This window comes from Mustelus asterias, chromosome 7 (assembly GCF_964213995.1).
Source record: "Mustelus asterias chromosome 7, sMusAst1.hap1.1, whole genome shotgun sequence".
Lineage (NCBI taxonomy): Eukaryota > Metazoa > Chordata > Chondrichthyes > Carcharhiniformes > Triakidae > Mustelus > Mustelus asterias.
This window is the reverse complement of record NC_135807.1, coordinates 53,242,634-53,270,176: the sequence shown is the minus strand read 5'-3', so window position 1 is coordinate 53,270,176 and position 27,543 is coordinate 53,242,634. Positions and strand designations below refer to the sequence as shown.

At 44.3% G+C, this 27,543-nt stretch overlaps 1 long non-coding RNA gene across 1 annotated transcript in view; it reads left to right on the top strand.

The window, feature by feature from the left end:
• Nucleotides 1-12,167, top strand: part of LOC144495718 (uncharacterized) — a 45,266-nt gene extending 33,099 nt beyond the window's left edge. The window contains exons 2-3 of the long non-coding RNA XR_013498313.1: nt 10,263-10,452; nt 11,981-12,167. This is a non-coding gene — a long non-coding RNA (uncharacterized LOC144495718). The remainder of the gene's footprint in view (nt 1-10,262; nt 10,453-11,980) is intronic.
• The last annotated feature ends 15,376 nt before the right edge of the window (nt 12,168-27,543 follow it).

The following is a 27,543-nucleotide window of genomic DNA, read 5'->3' as shown; positions in this document are numbered from 1 at the left end:
AGGTGCTGAAAGGGGAAGAGATGATTGGGAGGAAGCCAAACAGGGACTGGTAGTACCTTCAGAACTCCTGTGAAGTCAAAAGAAGCACTCTTACTCCTCCTGGTTCCATATGAAGCTAAGATTTTTTTAAAGAATCCTAACCAATAGTTGCAGCACTACTGAGGTTTACAACACAGATGGTGGATATTTGGTTCATTCTGTCTGTGCCAGCTCTGTGTCTGAAATTTAATTCCTAAATCCAGCTCACTCGCAGCTTCATCTACTGCAGATATCTCTCCAATCTTTCCTTGAAAAATGGAATAACTACTTCAACCACTCCCGCCACGGGAATCATTGTGGGCAGGGCAGACCATGCAAAGGTTGGGACCTTGGGCAGGATTTTCAGGTCTTGGGTGAGCGCAGATGGGAAAACCCGCTCTCTGTGTCAAAGCATTTGATGCTCTAAAAATCTTCTGTGTAATATGTTCTGGACCAGGAGATGTTGGATAATTTCTCCTTTTTCTCATCTCTTTGTTGACTGCAACAAGATGTATTTTAGAGAAGGAGTGTTCTAACACCTTTAGTGCTGTGATGTTTAACATCAGACACACACGGGCTTTCTTGCATGTTTAAGCCTTAAGATCGGGTAAATGTTTATTTTTCACAACATCCAAGTTGTAAATGTAACAAGTACCTACTCCTAGGCCACTTCTAATCAGTCCTTGAAATGGTCATTGACACATTGCAGGCCTGAAGGATTCCCTTTTAATGAACTGAAGGAAAATGAAGGTTGGACATTTCGGGTGATGAATTCACACTGATATACCCTAAACAACAGCTAACCTCTAGCTTTCCAGCTAAAGTTGGTAAAGCCCCAATAGTGGGGAACTATACTTAAGTAGATAAAACAAATAAGCCTAAGGTGATTTTTGAGGCAGGGTCCTCCAAGGTGCTGGGTATGAGATGGATTCTCTCTAGTCTATCCAAGATCTGCCCTTGCCTGATTTTGTGGATAAACGTCTCTGTGCTAACAATATAATTGTTGTTTTCCATCCTGAAATTTTAAAAAATTGTGCTTGGAACTAAAAGGCTTTGAATAAAATCAAGAAGAGGCTCCCTAATGGCCAGCAAGTTTAGCTCATAAGTTGCTGGACACACAGGCCAGGAAGATCCCATAATCCCTGATCTGTACTGATTCAGCTGATCTCAGCCAAGGCAATGGATGGGGGAACACAATTGCCCTCAGAACCCCTAGGTTAAAGAGGGAAAAATGGTTGTGCTGACATCATGTTGGCATTGAGGTCAACACTGGGTGTGAGTGTGATCTCCAATCATAAAGCTATAGGTGAACATTCACTATTCAGTTAAAGCATAAAGAGTGACTATTGAAGGAGGTAATCGAAAGGCAAGCAGAACCCAGTGAAATGTACCAGAGCAAGAATATAACACCTTTAGCCAGAGAGGATGGGAAAAATGGTGTGGGAACCAATACATAAAATGATCAAGAACATTCTGTCCAGAATGTTGTTTTGTATCCTTTATCCAATGGGTCACAAGGACTAGGTCTGCACAGGCTCAAATGTTCTGAGCTATTTTAAGACAAAAATTCATTAAACCAGTGCTCATTTGCTTGATTTGTGACAGGTACTTAGATAAATCACTGGCATATTTCAAACTAGCTTCGATAACACAATGATGTGAGACTGGTGCCATGTGATCCCCATGCCCTACTGAACAAAATTTACATTGATAATGTTTGCTTCCAGCAAGTTAATAACTTCTTTCTGCTTCCAGTCATTTTATTATTTTTTTCTAAATCACTAGATATTTTCTTGATGGAGGCATTACAACTCAAACATGTTGACAATACATCACCAATTTACAAAAACTCTAAAAAAAATTGATAGACAAACATTATGTCAAATTCATAGAATCTCTATAGTGCAGAAGGAGGCCATTCGGCCCATTGAGTCTGCACCGATCACAATCCCACCCAGGCCCTATCCCTATAACCCCACATATTTATCCTACTAATTCCTTGACACTAGGGTCAATTTAGCATGGCCAATTAATCTAACCCTCACATCTTTTGAATGTGGGAGGAAACCAGAGCACCCAGAGGAAACCCACGTAGACACAGGGCGAACATGCAAACTCCACACGGACAGTGACCCGAGGCCGGAATTGAACTCGGGTCTCTGGCGCTGTGAAGCAGCAGTGCTAACCATTGTGCCATTGTGCCGTCCATAAATCATCAAGTAACAATTCTAAATGCCTCTCCAAATGTTTAGAGAGAAAATCCTGGGCTGAATTTTGTTGATTATGGCAAGTCACACTGTCAGGGCCGAAAGCGGGAGGCAACACCACTTCCAATCCAGATAGCAGGTTAAAGAGCTTCCGGCAGCTCAGCAGCCACACAGTACCACTGTTAATGCTGGCTATTCCTCAGGTTGTAGCTCTAGGGAGAGGGAACCTCAATGGCTGGGTGCCCTTGCAGAGTGCCGACATAGGTTGAGGAAAGACCATGCCAGGCAACGAGGCCTTGACAATCAGGTGGGCAGGGGGTTCTGTTGCCATGAGGGTGGCCATTACAATTGGGGGAGGGGGGACTCTCCATGGGCCATCGAGAGCCTGTAAAGGAAGGATCACCCCACAGGAAGCTGCTTTGACACTGCCAGGGTTCAATTAGCAATCTCTCCACAAAGTGGCAGATTCTCCGGACACGGGTAAAATGTCTGTGGATGCAGGAAGTGACCCTTAATTGATCACTTAAGTGGCTGAACTGGCCACCCGGGGTTCAAATCGCCATCTTTCCCATGGCTGCCAATATGATACAGAAGCAGAAAGACTTTGGTTTCCACTCCCAAAGCCTACCCCCAGCCCCAAAGGGCCAGGAAAATTCAGCCCATTGACTCTAGTACAAAGCAACAAACCTCAAATCATCAGGTTCGAGCACCGTCCTATGTTGAGTTAGTCAATCTCAGATGGTGGAGACATTGCAATTGGCCTCTGCTGCATTTGGAAATCTGTGGGCTTCCTGTTCTCCTGCAGGTCTGAAAGATACTCAGAGCTTTGTTTGCTGCAACAGAAATAGTGATGATGATAAATAATCTAATTTTTAATCCTTTGGCAACACATGGGACTGTGTGCACAGGCAGCTTCACCCCCTTTTGGAAGCAAAGGCATGTGAAGTCGGCTTGCTCCACGCCAGCCCACCCCACGTCACATGCTGCGGGTGGGCACAATGGTCTGACAGTGGGACCTCTACTCCTCACTGGGGAGAAATTGGCTGGCAGCTCAAGCAGTCTGGTCAGCACCAAGAGCGCATTAGTGGCCACTGCCAGAACTGCAGCCAGGCTCAAGAAGAAGGTGAGATCGACCTGGATCAAAATAAGTCCTGGATATATGGTGGGGAGGATTTGGGCAGCTTGGGAAGGAGCACGGGAGGGTTGGGGTGGTGTGTTTTACAGATCAGGCAGGTAGGAAGAAAAGGGGTTTTTATCATAGATAGACTGCCCATCCCAGATGCAAAGGGCACCTCCCTGAAGATGGTATCTCCCCTTCCTTCCCATTCCTTGAAAAAGTCCTTTGAAAAATATCTGCACATGCCAACCATATAATGGCATGGGGCAGTGTATTATGGGGTCAATTTGACTTATTTACAAGCTCAAATGACCTTTGACTATTGACTTATGGTGGACAGGCTGCTGATTTCAGCACCCACCCAGTTACTTATTATAGGGGTGAGCTTAGGGTTGAGCAGGGGGTTGGTGGGCTGGCACCACCCCTATTTTACGTTCCCACCCCACTCATCCCCTGCCACTGAAAACACGCTAAGTAGGGACAAGTAAAATCCAGACAATGGATTCCAGTTTCAACTTGGACAACTTGAACTGAACTGACAATGAGGATGAGTGATGGGCAAACAGATAATCCCTGCGATGATGGCAGAGTAAGGCAATTTTACCACTCAGCCCTCAGTTTAATCTGATTGCTGGGCTGTCAAACTGACTGTGTCAGGAACCTGACAGCCTGTCCACTTTAAGCATACAATTTCTAGCAGATGCAATGAGATCTATTTAAACCAGAAATGAACCTCTTAAGGTGATGTTGCATTCCCTGCTTTGCACTTTCATTTTTAAAATGTTTTAGAATCACAGAATCCCTACCATGCAGAAGGAGGCTATTTGGTCCATCGAGTCTGCACCAACTCTCCGACAGAGCATCTTATCCAGGCCTACACATTTACCCCACTAATCCCCCTAATCATCACATCTTTGGACACTAAGGGACAATTTAGACATGGCCAATCCACCTCACCTGTGCATCTTTGGATTGTGGGAGGAAACTGGAATGCCCTTTACCCAAGACCAGAATCGAATCCTGGGACTGTGAGGCAGCAGTGCTAACCACTGTGCCACTATTCCGCTACAACCTCTACTGCATTTTGGGGATACCTTTGTGAGAACTTGATTTGCCCACTATACTCATTGACAAGTTAAATGTGGTAGTGTTAATAAAAAATAAAAAATAAATCAGAAGGAGCGGCTTATCTATTGATGATCGAGCGATCCCAATGGTGGCTGGATAAGATAGTTTGTCTGCAAAATAATCAAAATTCTTTGTAAAAGCCTCTGTGGACAATATGCAAGGAAACATTACCACAAGGTGTAGAAAAAAGGAAGGACGTTCTTCCTTGGCAGGGATGGCAGGACAGCCTTGACTTGGGAGGCAGTAATCTCTTGAGGATAGAAGTAACAGCAGAGACCAATGCAAGGCACATAACTCTAAATACAAAAACATGGATGCAGTGCAAGAAGTTTAGTGATATGATACGAGTTGTTAAGCTGAATTAGATCAATCTTCAAATGGCAGATCCTATCGATTCCACTACTAGCCTTATCTGTTGCTCAGTTCACTACACCTAACCATCCATCTACCAACAACCCCCCTCAATCAGTACTCAGTGCTTCAATTCACATGATTTACTTCACACTCTCATACTTAGCACCTTCGATGCTTGTACCCACAATTCACAGTTCTTGCACACAGCAGCTACGTCAAGCATACATACAAACATATGAATTAAGAGCAAGATTCAGCCATTTGGCCCTCGAGCCTGCTCTATCATTTGATAAGATCATGGCTGATCTGAGTGTGGCTTCAGCTCTACTTTCCTGCCTACCACCCCACCCCATCACCCCCCCCCCCCCACCCCCACCTTTTGTTGGTCAAGAACCTAACTCTGCTTTAAAAATATAGAATGACACTGCCTCCACCAACCACAGGGAAAGAGAATTCCACAGACTGATGACCCTCTGAGAGAGAAAAAATTCTCTTCATCTCTATCTTAACTGGGAGACCTTCACTGGGCCCCGATGGCTGATGTTAGGTTAACTGGCCTGTAGTTTCTGCTTTCTGTCTCCCACCTTTCTTGAATAGAGGGATTAAATATGGTGGGACCTTTCCAGAATCTAGGAAATATTGGAAAATTAAAGCCAACACATCTACTATCTCAGCAGCCATTTCTTTTTAGATCATTAATGAAATCCATCAGGGCCTGGGAACTTGTCAGATTTTGGCACAAATCATTTTTTCCGTACCCTTTGCCTGGTTATTGTAATTGTTTTCAGTTCCTCCTTTCCTTTCACCTCATGATTTACAATTATTTCTGGAATGTTACGGGAGTCAGCACGAGCACTGTGTCTATAAACAACAATATCAGAGAGCAGGACCTCACAGAGTCAATGAGGGCAGCAGGGCTATAGACAGTGGTGACAGAGAGCCGGACTTCCCAGTGTCTACAAGACCAGAGCAGGGCCATAAAAAAAACCATGGCAGTCACATTAGCCAAACATATTGCATGTGACTCAGTGTCACACTGCCCTTCTTATCAGACATGGTGGAATATAACATAATCCAGGTCTTAATGTGCAGGGGACAATTTCAACATTTTCAGATGATACAAACCTTGGAAATATTGTAACCTATGAAGCGGAAAGTGTCTTTTTTCAAAAGGACATCGTCAAGTTGGTGGAGTGAGCAGATAGGAGGCAGATGAAGTTCAATGTGGGGAGGAGTGATGTGATTCATTCTGGTAGGCAGAACATGGAGAGACAATAGAAAATAAGGGGTGAAATTCTTAAAGGGGTGCAGGAGCACCCTGATGCTCCTGGGTGTATAGATGCATAGGTCATTGAATGGGGCAGGACGGGTGGAAAGAGCAGTTAATAAACCATAAAATATTCTGGGCTTTATTAAGTGCCCAGCTATAACCTCCTTAATGATCGATTCTAAAACCTACCCCATAACAAACATCAAGCTAACTGGCCTATAGTTTCCAGTTTTCTGCCTCTCTCCCTTCTTGAATAAAGGAGTTATATTTGCTACTTTCTAGTCTGATGGAACCTTGCCAGAATCTAACAAATCTTGAAAAATTAACACCAACACACCTACTATCTCATTAATCGCCTCTTTTAAGACCCTAGGATGAAGTCCATCAGGACCTAGAGACTTGTCAGCCCTCAGCTCCAACAATTTGTTCAGTACCACTTCCCCGGTGATTGTAATTTCACCAAGTTCCTCTCACCTTTCCAGCACGGCGGCACAATGGTTAGCATTGCTGCCTCACAGCACCAGGAACTTGGGTTTGATTACCAGCTTGGGTCACTGTCTGTGTGTCTCCCCGTGTCTGCGTGTGTTTCCTCCCACAGTCCAAAAGACGTGTTGGTTAGGTGCATTGGCCATGCTAAATTCTCCCTCAGTGTGCCTGAACAGGTCTTTTTTCAGAGTGTGGCAACTAGGGGATTTTCACAGTAACTTCATTGCAACGTTAATGTAAGCCTACTTTTCACACTAATAAATAAACATTTTTTAAAAACTTACAACTATTGCTGGAACGATTTTTTGTATCTTCTATAATAAAGACAGAAGCAAAATATTTGTTCATATCATCCGCCATTTCTTTATTATCTATTATTAACTCCCCATTGTTACTCTCCAGAGAACCAACACTCACTTGACTACTCCCTTTTTAAAAAGCTGTGGAAACCTTTGCTACACAATTTTACATTTCTAGCCAGTTTCCTCTCAGACTCTAATTTTATTTCTCCTGATTCACCTTTCAGTCATTCTCTGCCATTTTTTATATTCTGACCAGTCCTCTGACCTGTCACTCATCTTTGTGCAGCCGTATGTGTCTTTTCCTTAAGTTTGTTGCTTTCCTTAACTTCTTTAGTTAACCACTTGTGTCCTCCCCTCAGAATGTTTCTTTATAGTAGGAATTTGATGGCCCATGCTACAAAAGAAGGATGACAGGCGTACACAACCAAATGTTTAAGTGCCCTGAAAAAACTGCCAGAAAGCTTGCACACAATGTCAAGGTGCGTGGAGTCCAGCTCCAATGTGGAGCAGAGCATTGCATAGAACTTATTAGACACTATCTTTTCCAAGATGGAATGAGTGGTCATTTCCATCAGTGCACATGGGGAACCCATCATGAAGCTGTGTTTGATGCCTGATACCACGGCTTCTATTGAATTCTGCATTGGAACCTCAGACTGCTGCTTTTCAAGCTCAGACTGCTGTCATTGTGGCTCTGGTTGTCACTACTTCACGAGTTTCCCAGGATATCACAACAGATCATCAATTTGTTTCCTAACAGACCAGTAGCATTGCTGTGGTGTTGTCCTGAGAGAGTGGCTGTGCCTCCATGGCGCAGGAGCCTACTGTCCTCTCTTGGGTGACAGCATTGCTGCTTTTGGCCTTGTCATTGTGATTGTGTCCTTGCTGTTGTCTGTCAGGCAGCCAGCCCAGGACTGCTTCAGCACAGATTGCTGAGATAGTGTAGTCTGAAACCAGCTGAGCAAAGTGACTGCTATTACTTATCAACTCAACAATTATTCATCAATGTTCACAACTTCAAGCTGCATTTTCAAGACTGTTTGTTACCTGCTGATTTCTAGCCTCTCAGTGCCATTCTCTTTTATCAATGCTTTTTCCTCCAGGTCCTTCTGAGTATCAAAAGCCCTATCAAGAAAATACCTCAGAGAAGCACAATCCTCCTGAAGACGTATGATCACATGTTTCACTTTCCCTGAATGCCCGCACACGAGTTGTCACACAGTGTGGGTTAGATAATAAGACAGAGGTCTAAACTACAAAGCTGCCAGTTCAACTGAGAACTCATTAGAGAATGAGATCCTCTCCCAGATCTGATGTGCAGGAAAGAGCTAAGGAATACAGGGGGAGCAGTCAAAGTAAACTGCTGGCCTCGGACATGAGGTTATATGAGGCATTGGAAAACCTGGCAAGGAGTTTCAGCACTATGGCTGAATGTGTGGCCATGTCATCTTGTATGGAAAAAGCAGTCTACCCAGGTGGCTGTGGTCACCTCCAGGGATTCAGTAGACAGGCTTTCTCAAAGTAAGTCAAAGTCACCAGCCTTTGTAGCTTTAGTGGAAGCTCATATGGCTGCCATGCTGACCCTTGGCTCAAATGTCTCCTGTGGCTTTAAGAAGTAGACATGTGCCATACAGAGACAGGTGTCAAACTTTGAGATTTTGGTGGATCAAACAGTTAAGAAGTCACCCAGCTTCAGCAGTCTGCTCAGTCGCAGGTCAGTGGAAGTGATGAGCCCCAGCCCCACAGGACTGGCAGTGACACAATGGGAGCTGTGCATGGTGCCATCTTTCAGGATGCCACCACATCTGCATCTTCACCCCGCTTTGGCATGGTGGGTTATCGAGAGGTACTAACAGTCATATTTGTCGGGTGTTTCCCTTACCCCTTGGTCCCCAGCAGCCATTTGCAATGTCCCTGGAAGGAAAAATGTTTGGAGGGTGGGGGTAGGTGGGTGGTAGACTGTTACAGGATTGTGACAGTTGTTTGGGTACAAACTTACATTATCTGTTTTTGTGACTATAATACAATACTCCTTCACTCCCCCCTTATCTTCATAAAGGTACTCAGATTTCAAGGATAAAACAGGTTACACAATATACCTTATACTACAATGTTCTCAATAAATGCACAGTCCCCAGAACCCAATAGGCTAACTGTAGTCAGAAAACATCCACTTTCAAACCCAACGGCAGGTGCCACTCAATCAATCTTCTGTGAATTTCACCTCAAATTATCCCCAGAAGATTGTCACATGAATATTTCCAAACTCCATGCTCAAGAAGACATGCTTGAAAATCTTCTTTCAAACATTGCTTGCCCTCAACTGTTTTTATCAAGGATTCACTTCCAGATTTTCCAACTATCATCTTAAACAAGGTTTTTTCTCGGCTGTTTGGGCAAGGATCCAGATTTTCCAACTCTCCTTTCAGTATTCCTTTGTCTCGAATTGCCACAGGCATCCAAACATCCATACAAAACCTTAGGTACTCAGTCCCCAACAAAATACTATTGTTTTGAAGACTGGAAATAAGGGTACCAAATGCTGCCATTCCTTTAGATCTGTCTCTGACTCCTCGCTAACCAACTTCCCCAACTGCTTCACTTTCCATCAGATACCTTTGTTTCATATGAATCTAACAAGAGTTTAACCCTTCTTTACACAGAAACACTAAATTAAATTCACTTCAATCTATATTTTGTTTCTAATATCCAACAATACAAACATATATCACTTAAAACTACCTCTGCTTCTTGACAGCTTTGACAAACAGAGCATCGGTGATCTACTTAATGTAGCGGTGAACTGCTAACTGACAGGTGCAGTTGATGCCTCTTGTAGTGGACTGGAATGAACAATTTAAGGGTTGTGGTGCCTCTGACAACCACTGGAAAAGCACGAATCCAAATCTTACCCTGACCCAATTTACCAGGTCCTGTTGCAGGAGCCTGTGGAGGTTTGCAATAGCTTGCCAAGGCAAAGTAAAGTAAAGTTCATTTATTAGTCACAAGTAAGGCTTACATTAACACTGCAATGAAGTTACTGTGAAATTCCCCTAATCGCCACACTTCAGTGCCAGTTCAGGTCAAAGCACCTAACCAGCACGTCTGGGAGGAAACCGGAACATCCGGAGGGAACCCACACAGACACGGGGAGAACGTGCAGACTCTACATAGACAGTGTCCCAAGCCAGGAATCGAGCGTGGGTCCCTGGCACTGTGAGGCAGCTGTGCTAACCACTGTGCCACTGTGCCGCCACAAGCGCAGCTTCTCGATGCACTACTCTTCAGATAAACCCAGGGAAAGTGGCTCGAGGCCTGTGCCCATTGTGAATGGGGTATTGCCGCTTACACACATCTTCCTCACCTGTTATTTTTACTAGGTGCAGATGCTGCTGCTCTTCTTCCTCCAAGTATTCTTCCATCCAAATGAAGCAGTCCTGAGCAGCACCCATGATGAAGCTTACTGAGAGAATGTAAGGCAAAAAGACAAGAGAAAGAGGGATTCTAGAAACTGGAAACTCTCCTGGCGATCCAAATAGAACACAGACCTTTCAATCCAATTACCAGAAAGTGAGTGTCCTTTTTATATCTTTTCTAGGTTTTGCTAACAGCTATTTGCTAATTTAAAAACACAAAGTGAAATTATTTTGAAGTGATGCCAAATCAAATTCAAATGGGTATCAGCCAATGGCAAAATTCCACCTTTATATTTGCCAGATTTGTTTTCCCTCGAAAAGATTAAAAGATTCAAATGGTAGCGGTCACAATGTTGTATTAAAGGATGATGACTTGCAGTTGGTATTTAGGCACATTATCAAGACAATGTAGGTGGAGCTCCTCTACATTTGATTTGATTGGTGCCACAACTGATTTAGGAAGTTTGAAATACAGTCGTGAGTGAGTAATATGTGTAACATTTTCCACTCATCAGCACACCCAATTTAAAGTTGTGCCCCACAATAATACTCTTGGAGTCCACACAGATAGTTGAGAATTAGAAAATGCCATAGGAAAGTGGGCAGTGGGGGAGGGGGTTTGCAGTGCTGTAGGCACTGACTGAGGAGTGGACAAGGGTATCGTGGAGGGAATTGTCCCTTCGGAAGGCTGAAAGGGAAAGAGAATTGAAGATGTGCTTGGTGGTAGCATCACGCCAGAGGTGGCAGTAATGTCAGAGGATGGCCTGTTGTATGCAGAGGCTGGTGGGATGGAAAGTGAGGATAAGAGCACCCAATTATTGTTCTGGGAGGGAGAAGGTAGGATGAGAACAGAAGTGCATGAAATAGAACATAGCTGGTCAAGGGCCCTGTCAACCGTGATTGGGGGGGAATCCTTAGGTGAGAAAGAAGAAAGGCATATTGGAAGTATCTGTATGGATGGTCGCATCAACTGCACCTATGTAAGGGAGACCAAGAAACTGGGAGAATGCAATCGAGTCCTTAAGGAACAGGGGTGTGAAGGACTGTAGTCAAGGTAGCTGTGTGAGATTGCCCGAGTTTCTCATCAATGACCTTGATAATGTTAGCAGTCATCAGATGTAACACCTTTTGAAAGTGCCTCAACAGCTGGTTCATTCACCAAGTTGCCATGTTGAAGGTTCGACTCCACCCCAGTTGCCCCAGGCTGCTCTCTCTTGTCGTTGGATTTCTTAATATTTCTCGGCAATTTGTCAGCAAAGTTTAACCAAAAAGCTTCCAGGGACATAATATGGAGTTTTCAGTCCTGAGTTAGCTGAGTATGGGCTGTATGAGCACAATAAATGAAAGGATTTCTAGCTGAGTAGTGCCAGAGCTCACAGGAAACACAGCTATTTCCCACACTCACATCACGTGAACCACCACCACCACCACCCCCCCCCACCCCAGCCCCCGAATTATTGTTTCCAAAACCTTTCCCACCACCAAAATTAAGCTGACTGGCCTCGAACTGATGGGCTTATCCTTATACCCTTTTTTTAACAAGGGTATGACATTTGCAATTTTCTAGTCGTCTGGTACTGCCCCTTTTTCTGAAGTGGATTGGCAGGATATGGCCAATGCCTTTGTAATTTCCACCCTTTCTTCCCTCAGTATCCTCAGATGCATCTTATCTTCCCCTGCAGAACCTTATTTACACAAAGCTTTGGACTCAGTAGCTGCAAGATATTAAATCAGAAAGATGGAAAGGTCAAGAGAACAATGCTGATGGACAAGCTACCATATCCAATAGCAAAGGTATTGACAACTTGATTAATACAGTTTCTCAGTTACAAAGTAGCTCATATGCACGAAACACAAATACCGCAGTATCAACTCACAATGCTTTATATTTCGCTAAATAGCAATCTTCTAAGCAGCAGGGACCCCTGCTGTTCAGAACCATCTTCAATGACCTTGACAAATTTACCAAAAGTATTGTCCAAGTCTGCAGAGAAGGATGCTGAGGCAGGGGTGATGATAATTGAATTTAATTAAGAAATGTAAAATAATGTAGCTACCAGAAATATCCTCCACTGACTTTGAATTTGCCTGTCAGTGTTTTTGAGTGGGGAAATTCTTCCTGATATGCTGGAAATAGCCTTCAGGTGTTTGTCAGCCTTTCCGTTGGGATGTATGCAGGGAAAGAAAAGAGAAGACAAATCCAATGCAGAGGCAATTAGAGGAGTAGGACAATATTCAACCCCATGTTTGATGGCTGGCGAGTACAGGTGCATGAGGTGGGCATCAGAAGATCTTGCTCTGTTTACCATGGTAAGAAGTTTAACAGCACCAGGTTAAAGTCCAACAGGTTTATTTGGTAGCAAAAGCCACACAAGCTTTCGGAGCTCTTAGCCCCTTCTTCAGGTGAGTGGGAATTCTGTTCACAAACAGAGCTTATAAAGACACAGACTCAATTTACATGAATAATGGTTGGAATGCGAATACTTACAACTAATCAAGTCTTTAAGAAACGAAACAATGTGAGTGGAGAGAGCATCAAGACAGGCTAAAAAGATGTGTATTGTCTCCAGACAAGACAGCCAGTGAAACTCTGCAGGTCCACGCAACTGTGGGGGAGTTACAAATAGTGTGACATGAACCCAATATTCCGGTTGAGGCCGTCCTCGTGTGTGCGGAACTTGGCTATCAGTTTCTGCTCAGCGACTCTGCGCTGTCGTGTGTCGCGAAGGCCGCCTTGGAGAACGCTTACCCGAATATCAGAGGCCGAATGATATTCGGGTAAGCGTTCTCCAAGGCGGCCTTCGCGACACACGACAGCGCAGAGTCGCTGAGCAGAAACTGATAGCCAAGTTCCGCACACACGAGGACGGCCTCAACCGGGATATTGGGTTCATGTCACACTATTTGTAACTCCCACAGTTGCGTGGACCTGCAGAGTTTCACTGGCTGTCTTGTCTGGAGACAATACACATCTTTTTAGCCTGTCTTGATGCTCTCTCCACTCACATTGTTTCGTTTCTTAAAGACTTGATTAGTTGTAAGTATTCGCATTCCAACCATTATTCATGTAAATTGAGTCTGTGTCTTTATAAGCTCTGTTTGTGAACAGAATTCCCACTCACCGGAAGAAGGGGCTAAGAGCTCCGAAAGCTTGTGTGGCTTTTGCTACCAAATAAACCTGTTGGACTTTAACCTGGTGTTGTTAAACTTCTTACTGTGTTTACCCCAGTCCAACGCCGGCATCTCCACATCCTGTTTACCATTGCAGGGCACCTTCCTCAGAAGATGGCCTTACAGGAGTTGATGCTGGAACCCAAAACTGCAAACTACAGCTCGATAGACAATGACCGAGGCCGGAATTGAACCTGGGTCCCTGGCACTGTGAAGCAGCAGTGCTAACCATTGTGCCACTGTGTGCCACATAATATACTCAGTCTATCCTATCTCTCTTCATAATTAAAATTCTCCAGCCTAAGCAACACCTTGGTAAATCTCCTCTGCATCTTTTCCAGTGCTATCAAATCCCTCCTATAATGTGGATTCCAGAACTGCACAAATACTCTAGCTGTGGCCTAACCAACATTGTACATTGTTCCAGATTAAACTCCCTGCTCTTAAAGTCTATGCCTCAGCTAATTAAGGTAAGTACACCATATGCCTTCTTAACCACTTTATCCAGCTGTCCTATTACCGTAAGGGACCAGTGTACATTCACATCAAGGTCCCTCTGATCCTCAGTGTTTCTCAGGGTCGTGCCATTCTGATATACACAGGGCACCCCTCCTAAGGAGGTACCCCTCCCTTCCAACATTTTCATCTCCAATGCTGAAAAAGCAGTCCAGTCACTTCCTTCTGCCTTTTACCGCCCATTACAGAGACCGAGATGGAATTAGCTTTTAATTCGCCATTAATTGGTCAGTTACAGGCCTGCATAGGCTAAGGGCTGGTTGATGCCTTACTCTGCCCACTATTATGGAGGGACAGCTCAGGAGGGCCGGGAAGTGAGTGGGCAGAAAGGCAGTGTGCTAACCACTTGTCTGATTTTAAGTGACCTTCTGGCAAAAAAATGCTCAATGAGGTACTGTAAAATTCCCACCGCAATGTCCATATCAGAATCCTGATCACATCCATTTTCCTGCTGGATAGCAATCAGAAGCTGGAATTGAGACCGAATTTCCTTCATTATTAAATTTACTGGGTCTGGGACTTAAACATCACAACAAATTACTGGATAAACACATCAGGCCACCTGAAGGACCTTCCATTGGGAACTTTGCTTAATGCTAATGTAGAGGGGTTTCTTGGGTATCTTTGAGCTGCATTCTTCAAAGTCACGCCTCTGACAGCATCATGAAACTGGAAGTTTTCTGAGTGCTTGCATACCATTACAAATTGGTCCTGGCATGCCATCTCACTGTCTGACAGAGGCCAGGTTCCCTAATAAAGGGCTCTGTACATACTAATTTTCCCCTGCAGTGGAGAGTATTGCATGTTTGACAAAACATTTTTTGAGCTTGAACTTGTAACTTCTGCGCTCTGAATGGGTCAGCTTTACATGTCTACAAGGAACGTGGAAGTTGTAGCCTCGTTATGTTATTTGAAGATTCCTGAATATTTGGCTGCACTTCAGTCCTGTGCTCCTGCACTTTGACCAGCTGGAAAGGGGCGTGGGTAGGTCAGAAGGCCAGCATGTGGATCTGGGGACGGCTAAGGTGGTCATCCGGAGATCTATTTGAGGTGGGGGTCTTTTGGGTGATCACATCACCTCTGCAGTTTCATTAATGCCTGAAGGAACACATGGTATCAGCTAACACATCTGAGATGTCCCATGGCCACTAGCCACCTCAGGGACTGGAGTGCGCCTGACATGGTGATGCGCGTTATCACACACGAGGCTTGAGATGCTCAGGAAATAAAGGCTTTTATTTGCTGTTACAACGAAGCTACTAAGTATATACACGATCCCAGACTGAGGGGTCCCAGACAGAGCAGTGACCTTTATACCTCTCCCAGGAGGCGGAGCCCGACTGGGATGTACCATAATAACTATAATACAAGGTGTAACAGCCCAACCCTAACCCCAACAGCAACAAGTAGAACAACCCATCCCTAACCCCAACAGCAACATATATACATACTTGTAGTACTGGCCAGACCCTGGCTCAGTACTATCTAGTGGGAACCAACGATGGTTCACCACACATGGGTAGAAAAATAATTATTGAAATTGTTAAGTTTCCTTTGCCTTTTTTTGATGATTTTCTTCTTCTAAAAAAAGGAAACTTTTGTAGGATCTTTTTGTTCAATGGCATTGAGTTATATTAAGCGATCAATTAATAAATTGGATTGCCAGAAGCCTGCAAAACGTTTTATTTTGGGAATTTATTCTAATAACTTTGGTGAAAACAAATCCCAACTCCATCAAAAGTTGAAGAAAATGTTGACATTTTACATAATTAAACCAAACAATTTTTTTACAATCCGCAAATAATGATCATATTATCTAATAGCCATAGTAAGATTTTAATGATTCACTGAAAGGATTTGCCAGTAGAGGGCACCAGATGGCATTGAACAGTTCCTTCAGCATGATCTGACAACTGCAATTTAAGTTACTTATTATAGGATATTAGTTGGGATTGACCATTTGTTAATAATGTCCTCTTAACATCAGGGGTCTTGTCGAAGTTTGCAGTGAAATTTTGGCTCAATCACAACTTGAGGTCAGCCAAGCAGCCCACTTGTGGAATTGAGAGCTGTAGTATTGGGGTCCAGTACAATCATTAGCATCACATGTGAAAGGACAGCATGGAAACCTGAAATAAGAGGGAACTGAAGCTGGAACCTTGGAGCACTCTTGAGATGATTGTGCAACAATACAGATGAAAATGTCGCAGATTCGATTTATAATCTGGATCACAATAACGGTGAGACAATCGGACTCAGTAACTGCCTGTGTTAGGTAGGGACAAAATCATATCAGGTTCCTGTTTCAATTTATGCACAGTGTCTCCTGATGGGAACTGTGCATATGTGGGCATCAGGTGAAAACAGAATCAGACTTGCCTATGATGCAACACACCCCTTCCAATATAGTGAAATAACCCACTACCAATCACTTCCATGGTTCACACATTTTCTTTTATTCATTTTATGGGATGTGGGCATCGCTGCTCGACCAGTATTTATTCTCCATCTCTAATTGCCCTTGAGAAGGTGGTAGTGAGCTGCCTTCTTGAACCGCTGCAGGTGTAGGTACACCCACAGTGCTGTTAGGAAGGGAAATTCGGGTCTTTGATCCAACGACAGTAAAGGAATGGCAATATATTTTCAATAAGGAGTCTAACAACACCATACATGGTACATTGGGGAAACCATGCCGACGCTACGACAACGGATGAATGAACACCGCTCGACAATCACCAGGCAAGACTGTTCTCTTCCTGTTGGGGAGCACTTCAGCGGTCACGGGCATTCGGCCTCTGATATTCGGCATTCTCCAAGGCGGTCTTCATGACACACGACAGCGCAGAGTCGCTGAGCAGAGACTGATAGCCAGGTTCCGCACACATGAGGACGGCCTCAACCAGGATCTTGGGTTCATGTCACACTATCTGTAACCCCCACAACTTGCCTGGACTTGCAAAATCTCACTGGCTGTCTTGTCTGGAGACAATACACATCTCTTTAACCTGTGCTTAATGCTCTCTCCACTCACATTGTCTGTACCTTTAAGACTTGATTAGCTGTAAAGACTCGCATTCCAATCATTATTCATTATTCTGTAAATTGAGTTTGTGTCTTTATATGCCCTGTTTGCTGTTTGTTAGCAGATCTCCCACTCACCTGACGAAGGAGCAGAAAGCTAGTGCCGATTGCTACCAAATAAACCTGTTGGACTTTAACCTGGTGTTGTTAGACTCCTTACTGTGTTTACCCCAGTCCAACGCCTGCATCTCCACATCATGAATATATTTTCAAGTCAGAATGGTGAGTGACTTAGACAGGAACCTCCATGTAGTGGTGTTCCCAGGTATCTTCTGCTCTTGTCCTTCTGGATGGTAGTGGCCGTGAGTTTGGAAGACGCTGCCTAAGGAACATTGATGAGTTACTACAGTGCATGTTGTAGATCAGTGGTCTTCAACTTTTTAAAGATCAAGATCACTTTTAGCATCAAAATGCAACACGAGAGCTATTTTTAAAATTTTGATTTTATTAAAAACCCCCAAAATGTACTGATGCATAATGCTCACTTAGTGTGACACCTGTGCTTGCATACTAGCTGTAAGTGCTGTGAAGTCTGGGTCACAGTTTGAGATGGCCAGCCTCACACTGTTCATCAAATGTACATCTGTGAGTTGAGTGTAATACTTGGACTTGATGATTTTCATCTGGGAAAAAGACACCTCACAGAATAAACCTTCATCCTGAATGCAAAGGATCCCAGAAGAGGATACTTCTCTCTGTTTACAAGTCCCCAAAAGTCTTTGTCCCTTGACCTAGCTTTCAGTTTTATGTCATTTTGCATGGTGATTATTTCCATGTTAAGTTCACTGCTTTGTTTGAACATCTACTGAAATTTTGCTGTCAGTTCTCCAATGTCCATTTGAAGAAAAAGGTTTGAGACAAACATAATGATTTGTTCCTTCTTGTCTAACTTCTGAAATTGTTGAATTTCTTTTCCAATTTATTCAGGTGGTCACAGAATTTGTATGGATGGAGCCCTTTCTGTTTGACCTGTTGTTGGATTTTCTCCAGATTTGTGAAGTGCTCAGTAATTTTGTTCTTTAACTGGAAAGACCACAGGCCCAGTTTCAACTTGAACACATTTACTATACTGATCATGTGTGACAAATTTCTGTCCCTCCCCTGCAGTTCACAATTCAGCTTGTTCAATTTTGCACTTATGTCCATTAGAAATGCCCGCCGGAATTCTACCGCCCCGTCCACCACGTAATCGGAGCAGGCGAGGGGCGGACAACAGAAATGTCCGTTGACCTCGGGTGGGAATTTCCGGTCTTGCTCAAGCGAAGCCATAAAATCCTGCCCGCCAAGTTTGTCAATCACACATTATCTGACAGCCTCACTGTGCACCTCATTTCTTGATTTAAGAAAGGTGATAATTTCAGGGAGCAGATCTAAAAATCTCTGGAGGACTTTTCCTCAACTTAACCATCTCACATCTGCATGAAGGATTAGCTCACAGTAGGTGGCATCTAGCTCATTGAGTGACGATTTGAACAAACGATGTTGCAGAGCTCTGGCACAAATTGAGTTGACGATCTTGACAACAATTGTCATTGCATGAAAGAAGTTAATAACCTTGCTCACTAGCGGTTATCTTTGACATTTGTAAAAAAACAATAGCTCTCCCATTCCTGGTAGGTTTTTGCCCTCTTGGAGGTCCCTGGCACCTCACACATCATTTTATCTTCACTCAGTTTAGTCCACATTTTGGCACCTGCATTTCGACAGTCATTTAGCTGATTCGCTCATCATCATGAGAAGCCCAGTCCATGCATTTTCGGCAGTGGATCAGCAGCCAATGAGCTGATTCGTTCCTCATAATGAGAAGCTGAAGTCCCATGCATATTTGGCAGTGGTTTGCCAGCCAATGACAATCGGCTTTCCGAGACTCCAAGATCGAGCTGTCGATCGCGATCGACTATTTGGAGATCACTGTTGTAGATGGTATAGTAAGAAGTTTAACAACACCAGGTTAAAGTCCAACAGGTTTATTTGGTAGCAAAAGCCACACAAGCTTTCGAGGCTCTGAGCCCCTTCTTCACCTGAAGAAGGGGCTCAGAGCCTCGAAAGCTTGTGTGGCTTTTGCTACCAAATAAACCTGTTGGACTTTAACCTGGTGTTGTTAAACTTCTTACTGTGTTTACCCCAGTCCAACGCCGGCATCTCCACATCGTAGATGGTATAGCACAGTAAGAAGTCTCACAACACAAGGTTAAAGTCCAACAGGTTTATTTGGCAGCACTAGCTTTCGGAGTCTCAAGCTCCTTCATCAGGTGAATGAGGACTTGTGTTCACAAACAGGTCATATATAGACACAAACTCAATTTACAAGATAATGGTTGGAATGCGAGTCTTTACAAGTCTTAAAGGTACAGACAATGTGAGTGGAGAGAGGGCCAAGCACAGGTTAAAGAGGTGTGTATTGTCTCCAGCCAGGACAGTTAGTGAGATTTTGCAAGCCCAGGCAAGTCGTGGGGGTTACAGATAGTGTGACATGAACCCAAGATCCCGGTTGAGGCCGTACTCATGTGGGCGGAACTTGGTTTATCAGTTTCTGCTCAGTGATTCTGCGTGATTATGTGTGTGGTTTTGTTTGGAGAGATATTCCTCTGTTATTGCCGCAGGACTGGTGGTTGCCTTTGTGTTTATAGATGTCAACAATGAATGGCATCTTTAAAGTCTTGTGGAAAGACCCCTTGCTCCCTCGTGGACTGGAAGAGCTGAGTGAGCTTCCTAAGCAGCTACAATCCACTGTATTTATAGATCAATGGCTCCAGTAGCTTTGCCACTTGATACAGCTTTCTCTATTTCCAGCAGTGTGGGTGAAACGTCTACAGAAGGGTTAGTGTTGACTTGGGGCAGCCGATTTATAGCTTTGTCTATGATGTGGGATGGTCTGTTGAGGAGGTTATTGAAATGCTCAGCCTACCTCTCCAGGATCTGAGATTTCACTGTGAGTGGCATGGTCCCTTCAGCACTGAGTAACTGAGAGGAGCTGGCTGGTTGAGCACCAAAGACTAACCTGACAGATTCATAGAAGCGATTCATGTCATTTTTATCAGCATAGACTTGGATTTCATCTGCCTTTTGACACAGCCACTTGTCCTGCATCTCACAGATTCTGCATTGCACTGTGCTGTGGAGGTTGTTATAAGCAGTTTTTATGGTGTAGACTTGTCATTTAGGTACGCTCTGTGTAACTTGTATCTTTCCTCAAGAAGATGCTCGATCTCAGTGTAATTTTCATCAAACCAGTCCTGGTGCTTGCGCTTGGTGGGACCAAGTATCTCTAAAGCTTTGGTGTACACAGTATCCCATAGGGAAGGCCAGGTTTCCTCAATTTTTGGCTGAGGGGATCTGAATGTTATTTAGCCTCTTCTCTAGATCATCAATGAGCTGCTGTTTAATGTAGTCCATTTTTAGTCTTGGGATGTTCAGATGGTTGGGGATTTGCTTCCCTTGACCGGCCAGAAAAAATGCTTCAAGGATACCCTGAAAGCCTCCCCCTAGGACTTTAAAATTGACACTGCATCATGGGAGACCCTTGTCCAGGGTCACTCAGCCTGGAGGAGTGCAATTGTCAAAGGCGCATCAGCATACGAGCAGCAATAGATAGTGTCAGCCCAAAACAAGCGCAAGGCATGTAAAATTAATGAGAACAGTGCCTCTAACTATCTGCCAGGCTCTTTTTGCTTTCATCACTGCACTAGAACCTTTTGTGCCAAGATAGGACTCAGCAGCCACCTTCGCACCCACACAGCCTAACGTCTGGATGACAAATGAAGATGGTATTCTTCAACACTAAAGGACGAATGATGATGACTTATTTGGGCCTTCATTCACTTCAAACATTGTTCCCTGATACCTGAAAAGGTATCGCTATGGGTGGGGTCTCCTCAAAGCTGAGTTTCCTCAGCCAATGCCTGTCACATCTGTGGTCTGGCATTGAAGTGATACCCAGTGAGAAAAAACATACTGGCTGTTAGCCTGATGCCAATGGAATCCATCTCGAGGGTCTGGCCTGACTCCATCTCATCAAAATTCCACCATCATACCCTATTACTTCTCCCCTGGGAAACCTGAAACTAAAGGCCAGATTTACCAGTAGGTTGCAGAGGTTTTAAAAAATGTTTTACTCCATCCTTAAGTTACAAAGCCAATGCTCAGAGTGGACTGGGTAAACCCAAATTCATTCCTTGCTTGCTCCAAAAACTAAATTCAAATTCCAATTGAATCCAATTCAAGGTCCCCATGAAAGGGACAAACAAGATCCAAGCTGATGAGATGAGGCACTGCACTCCATCTTGGGCTTGGTCCGACGCTTGATCTTAGCCAAAAGGCCGAGGTTAGGTGCTTATGAATTACTCGTGGTGATTTAGGCATATTTTAACTGCTGCTTCAGCATGCTGATTTGGTGCCTTCTCACTAAACTCACATACTTTGACAGCATAAGCACTGGAGGAGCAGCAACATGATCACCGTATAAGTGTTGAATGACCTGTGTAGTTGCAGGCTCATGAGTCACTAGCTATTTGCCACAGGGAGGCAGCATTCGCTCGGCAACAGATAAGATCCAAATGTGGTATCAGTGCAATACTTTCAATGTGAGAGGAATGTGTGAAATTTTTTTCTAAGGCACATATTTGTTTGAGTAGTTCTAAAAGCGGGCAGCAGCTGAGGTCATTGCTGCATTTGGCAGACTTGGGTCAGGCAGTTTGCCTTCACAGGAAGGCTGGTGCAGTGCTGCCAAAGTTATTTGCATCGAGGAGGGGAAACTAATGTCAGAGATTTAGGGTCAAGTCTCCATCAAGCTTCTGGGTTCACTGAGAGTCCTGAGAGAGGGTGGTGCTTGATAGTGTAGAGGGATCAACTAGCTCTTCAGACCAACAGTGCCCAGGTAGAACTATCCTTTCAGGAGATGGGTCCTCCAGCAAGGAGGGGAACCTGAAAGGGAAGGACATGCGAGCACACAAATCCAGACATCAGCAATCTTTTGGCCACCTGCACAGACAGCCTTGGAATGGGGAAGTGGCAGAAGGCTATGGTGGGACTGCGAGTAGGCCCTAGGGCACAAATAAAGGTACTATGCAACAAGGATATAGAGACAGAGGACATACTACCTCCAGATGTCAGAGAAGCCAAGAGGTCACGAGTTGTGCGCCATCATGACAGAAGAGCTGAGCTCCAATGGCATTAGTGGTCATACAATGCCAGTGTCTGTTACGGACCACACCTCCAGTTCATTCCAGGCTCCCACTGGACATGGGTGTGGCATCAAGGTGGTGATTGATGCCCTCTTCAGGAGGGCCAATCAATACATACGCAATCAAACTAATACTGACAGTTAGGTTGGGAGAGCTAGAGGATTCAGCACCATCACTAGATTCCCCAAGGTGTAAGGTATAATATATTGCAGATATGTGGCCATCAAATCTCCCACAGGCCAGCCCGCACCCTTCATTAACAGCAAGGGATTGCATTCCATCAACGTGCAACTGCTCTGCGAACATCGCCAACTGACCCTGCAGGTATGTGCTCGGTAACCTAGGAACCCCGACATACTCTGACACTCTCAGTGCCCATGCTTTTCAAACCCCAGAGATGGCTGTTGACACCAACAAGGAACCCACGATGGAGACAGAGAAGAAATACAAGTCATGCCAAGCTGCAAGTTGAGCCACCATTGAGCAGACCGCAGGTGAAATTCAGGTGCCCAGAACATTCTAGTGAGACAATTCAATATGTCCCAGTGAGGATCTCCTGAATTGTGATGCTGCGCTGCAATTTGCACCATCTGTTGCTGCGGAATGGGGAAGACCTTACATTACTGTTCCATAGAATCATAGAACCCCTACAGTGCATAAAGAGGCCATCCTGCCTATCGGGTCTGCACCAACTCTCCTAAAGAGCATCCCACCCAGGCCCTCCACTCTGCCCCATCTCTGTAACCCCACACATTTATCATGGCTAATCCACCCAACCTACACATCTTTGGACACTAAGGGGCAATTTACCATGGCCAATACACCTAACCCGCACATCTTTGGACTGTGGAAGAGTCATCCAGACTTGAATCATAGGCTCTATTCTCTCTCCATAGAAGCTGTCAGCCCTGCTGAGATTTTCCAGCATTTTCTGTTTTTGATTCACTGCTAATCTTTTGTTTTCTGCCAGCTTTGTTTCTGTGTAGTCAGTGACTTCAATTTTGTAACATGTTTATTATATAGTATTTTAACAAATGCTTTTTAAAGGCTCACATACACAACACCGACCACACTACTCTTACCACTCCTCTCCATAAGTACACTGAAGAACTCCATCAAGTTAGTCAAACATGATTTGTTTATCACACATTTGTACTGAACTACATTCATTCAGCCAAATTCAGGCAATTACTTGTTTCCTTGCTGCGGCAACAGTACTGCCTTGATTTCCAAAACTAAGTGCTGGTCAATTTTCACCTCATGAGATAGCTCCAGATTTGACCTCACCAGGCACATGATTGGCCTGATCATTCACCACTAGGTGTAGCTCAACGACCTTAAGTAAAAAAGTGTTTCCTCCATTACTGCCAAGTCCTTTTACTAATATGGGATTATCCCAGAGGATGAAAAATAATCCCAAACCTCTCTTCTTGGTGACAAGCTGCATCCTTCTCTGATCCTCATCAAGTGTGATGAGCTCATGGATATTTTTCATATGAAAGATCAAAATGATCCACTTGGTCGCCTCAGCTTTCTACAGCCCCCCCACCCCGCCAACTTCAAAACTCTCCACCACCCTGTCATACTCTAACTTTATCCACTTATCTCTGTGGCTTATCCATCTTCTCACTACATTTAACAGTATCATATTGCCAGGAGGTTTGCTGGTGCTATTAGGCAGGGTTTAAATTAGCTTGGCATGGTCATGGGGACCTGAGGGTGAATTCAGATGGGACAAAATTAGAAATGGAATTGGAAGGCAGAAAATTGCTGAATAAGTCTGGAAGGCAGAGGAAACAAAGATTATAAAATAAAAAAAAGAGTTGGCAGTGCTCAATGCAAGGAATATAACGAGTAAAACAGACAAGCTGAGGGCACAGGTAGAAATGTGACACTATGATATCATAGCTATTACAGAAACATGACTTAAAGAAGGACAAGAATGGCAGCTCAACGTTCCTACTTACGGGGTTTTGTGGTAAATTTTAATGATTTGAACTTAAATGTTAGGGGCCAACACAAAATCTGGTCACGTGGTTGATAGTGAGGAGGAAGGAACGCTGTGGACTACGGGGACCAATATCCTGGCCGGTAGGTTGGCTAAGGCTACTGGGGAGAATTTAAACTAGATAGGTTGGGGGGAGAGGAGCTAGAAGAGTTGACTAGGATCAAGGAACTAATTGATGGGGGGGAGGATGCAGGGGTAAGGGGAATTACAAAATTAATGATAGAGGAGAGGGTGCAAGTGAATGAAGGCGGTAATTTAGATAAGGGAGTAGAGGGAGACAGTGTTCGCGACTCATCAAAGCGGGTTCAGATAAAAGCTGGAATAAGGACACTTTGCCTGAATGCACGAAGCATTCGGAACAAGGTGAATGAGTTGATGGTGCAAATCAGCACAAGTGGGTACGATCTAGTGGCCATTACAGAAACGTGGCTGAAAGGTGACCAGGACTGGGAGATGAATATCCAGGGGTATCAGGCGTTTAGGAAGAATAGACAGGAAGGAAAAGGTGGTGGGGTCGCGCTATTAATAAGAGATAATATCAGGGTAGTACTGAGGGATGACATAGGCTCTGAGGAACAAAACGTGGAATCGTTATGGGTAGAGATGAGGAATAGTAGAGGGAGAAAGACACTAGTAGGTGTGGTATATAGGCCCCCGAATAATAATGTTGAGGTAGGGAGGGCTATAAACAAGCAGATAAGGGATGCGTGTAAAAACGGAACGGCAATAATCATGGGGGACTTCAACATGCACATTGACTGGCAGACTCAAGTCGGTAAGGGTGGAATGGAGGAAGAGTTCTTAGAATGCTGTCGGGATAGTTTCCTTGAACAGCATGTTACGGAACTGACGAGGGAACGAGCTATTTTGGATCTGGTATTGTGTAACGAGGTAGGTAGAATTAAGGATCTTATTGTGAAGGACCCTCTTGGGTCTAGTGACCACAATATGGTCGAATTTCTGATTCAGATGGAAGAGGAGAAAGTTTGGTCCCAAACCAGTGTCCTCTGTTTGAACAGAGGGAAATATGATAGGATGAGGGATGAATTGGCTAAGGTAGACTGGGAGAGCAGGCTGGCAGGTAGGCTAGCTGAGGAACAGTGGAGGATTTTTAAGGAGATCCTTTTCAGTTCTCAGCAAAAATATATTCCAGCAAAAAACAAGGATTGTAAGAAAAGGGAGAACCAGCCGTGGATAACGAAGGAAATAAAGGAGAGTATTAAAATAAAAACAGCTGCGTACAGAGTGGCCAAAAATAGTGGAGAAACAAGTGATTGGGAAAAATTTAAGAAACAACAAAGAGAGACTAAGAAAGCGATAAAGAAAGGAAGGATAGACTATGAAGCTAGGCTAGCAATTAATATAAAAAATGATAGTAAAAGTTTTTATAAATATATAAAAAGGAATAGAGTGGCTAGAGTGAATGTTGGACCCTTGGAGGACGAGAGGGGGGAGTTAATAGTGGGAAATGAGGATATGGCTGAGTCTTTAAATAAGTTTTTTGTGTCGGTCTTCACGGTGGAGGACACAAATAGTTTGCCAAATATTAACGATAGAGGGTTGGCAGCAGGAGAAATACTTAATACGATTAATGTTACCAGAGAGGCAGTGCTGGGTAGACTAATGGGACTGAAGGTGGACAAGTCCCCGGGTCCGGATGGAATGCATCCCAGGGTATTGAAAGAAATGTCAGAGGTAATAGTGGATGCGTTAGTGATTATTTATCAAAACTCGTTGCATTCTGGGGTAGTGCCGGTTGATTGGAAAACGGCTAATGTTACGCCCCTTTTAAAAAAAGGAAGGAGACAAAAGGCGGGTAACTATAGGCCGGTCAGCTTAACGTCTGTAGTAGGGAAAATGCTGGAATCCATTATTAAGGAGGAGATAGCAGGGCATCTGGATAGAAATGGTTCGATCAATCAGACGCAGCATGGATTCATGAGGGGAAAGTCGTGCTTGACGAACATGTTGGATTTTTATGAAGATGTGACGAGGGCGGTTGATGGAGGAGAACCGGTGGATGCGGTGTTTTTGGATTTCCAAAAGGCGTTTGATAAGGTGCCCCATAAAAGGCTGCTGAAGAAGATTAGGGCACACGGAGTTGGGGGTAGTGTGTTAAAGTGGATTGGGGACTGGCTATCCGACAGGAAGCAAAGAGTCGGAATAAATGGGTGTTTTTCCGGTTGGAGGAAGGTAACTAGTGGCGTGCCGCAGGGATCGGTACTCGGGCCGCAACTGTTTACCATTTATATAGATGATCTGGAGGAGGGGACGGAGTGTAGGGTAACGAAGTTTGCAGACGACACAAAGATAAGTGGAAAAGTGAATCGTGTGGAGGACGGAGAAGATCTGCAGAGAGATTTGGACAGGCTGAGTGAGTGGGCGAGAATATGGCAAATGGAGTATAACGTTGATAAATGCGAGGTTATACACTTTGGAGGAAATAATAACAAATGGGATTACTATCTCAATGGAAACAAATTAAAACATGCTACCGTGCAAAGGGACCTGGGGGTCCTTGTGCATGAGACGCAAAAGCCCAGTCTGCAGGTACAACAGGTGATCAAGAAGGCAAATGGGATGTTGGCCTATATTGCGAGGGGGATAGAATATAAAAGCAGGGATGTCTTGATGCACCTGTACAGGGCATTGGTGAGGCCGCAGCTGGAATACTGTGTGCAGTATTGGTCCCCTTATATGAGGAAGGATATATTGGCATTGGAGGGAGTGCAGAGAAGGTTCACCAGGTTGATACCGGAGATGAGGGGTTTGGATTATGAGGAGAGGCTGAGGAGATTGGGTTTGTACTCGTTGGAGTTTAGAAGGATGAGGGGGGGATCTTATGGAGACTTATAAGATAATGCGGGGGCTGGATAGGGTGGAGGCGGAGAGATTCTTTCCACTTAGTAAGGAAGTTAAAACTAGAGGACACAGCCTCAAAATAAAGGGGGGTCGGTTTAAGACAGAGTTGAGGAGGAACTTCTTCTCCCAGAGGGTGGTGAATCTCTGGAATTCTCTGCCCACTGAGGTGGTGGAGGCTACCTCGCTGAATATGTTTAAAGCGCGGATGGATGGATTCCTGATCGGTAAGGGAATTAAGGGTTATGGGGATCAGGCGGGTAAGTGGTACTGATCCACGTCAGATCAGCCATGATCTTATTGAATGGCGGGGCAGGCTCGAGGGGCTAGATGGCCTACTCCTGCTCCTATTTCTTATGTTCTTATGTTCTTATGTACAGTACGATATCAATGGATTGTTCAGGTGGGACAGAAAAGTGGCAAATGG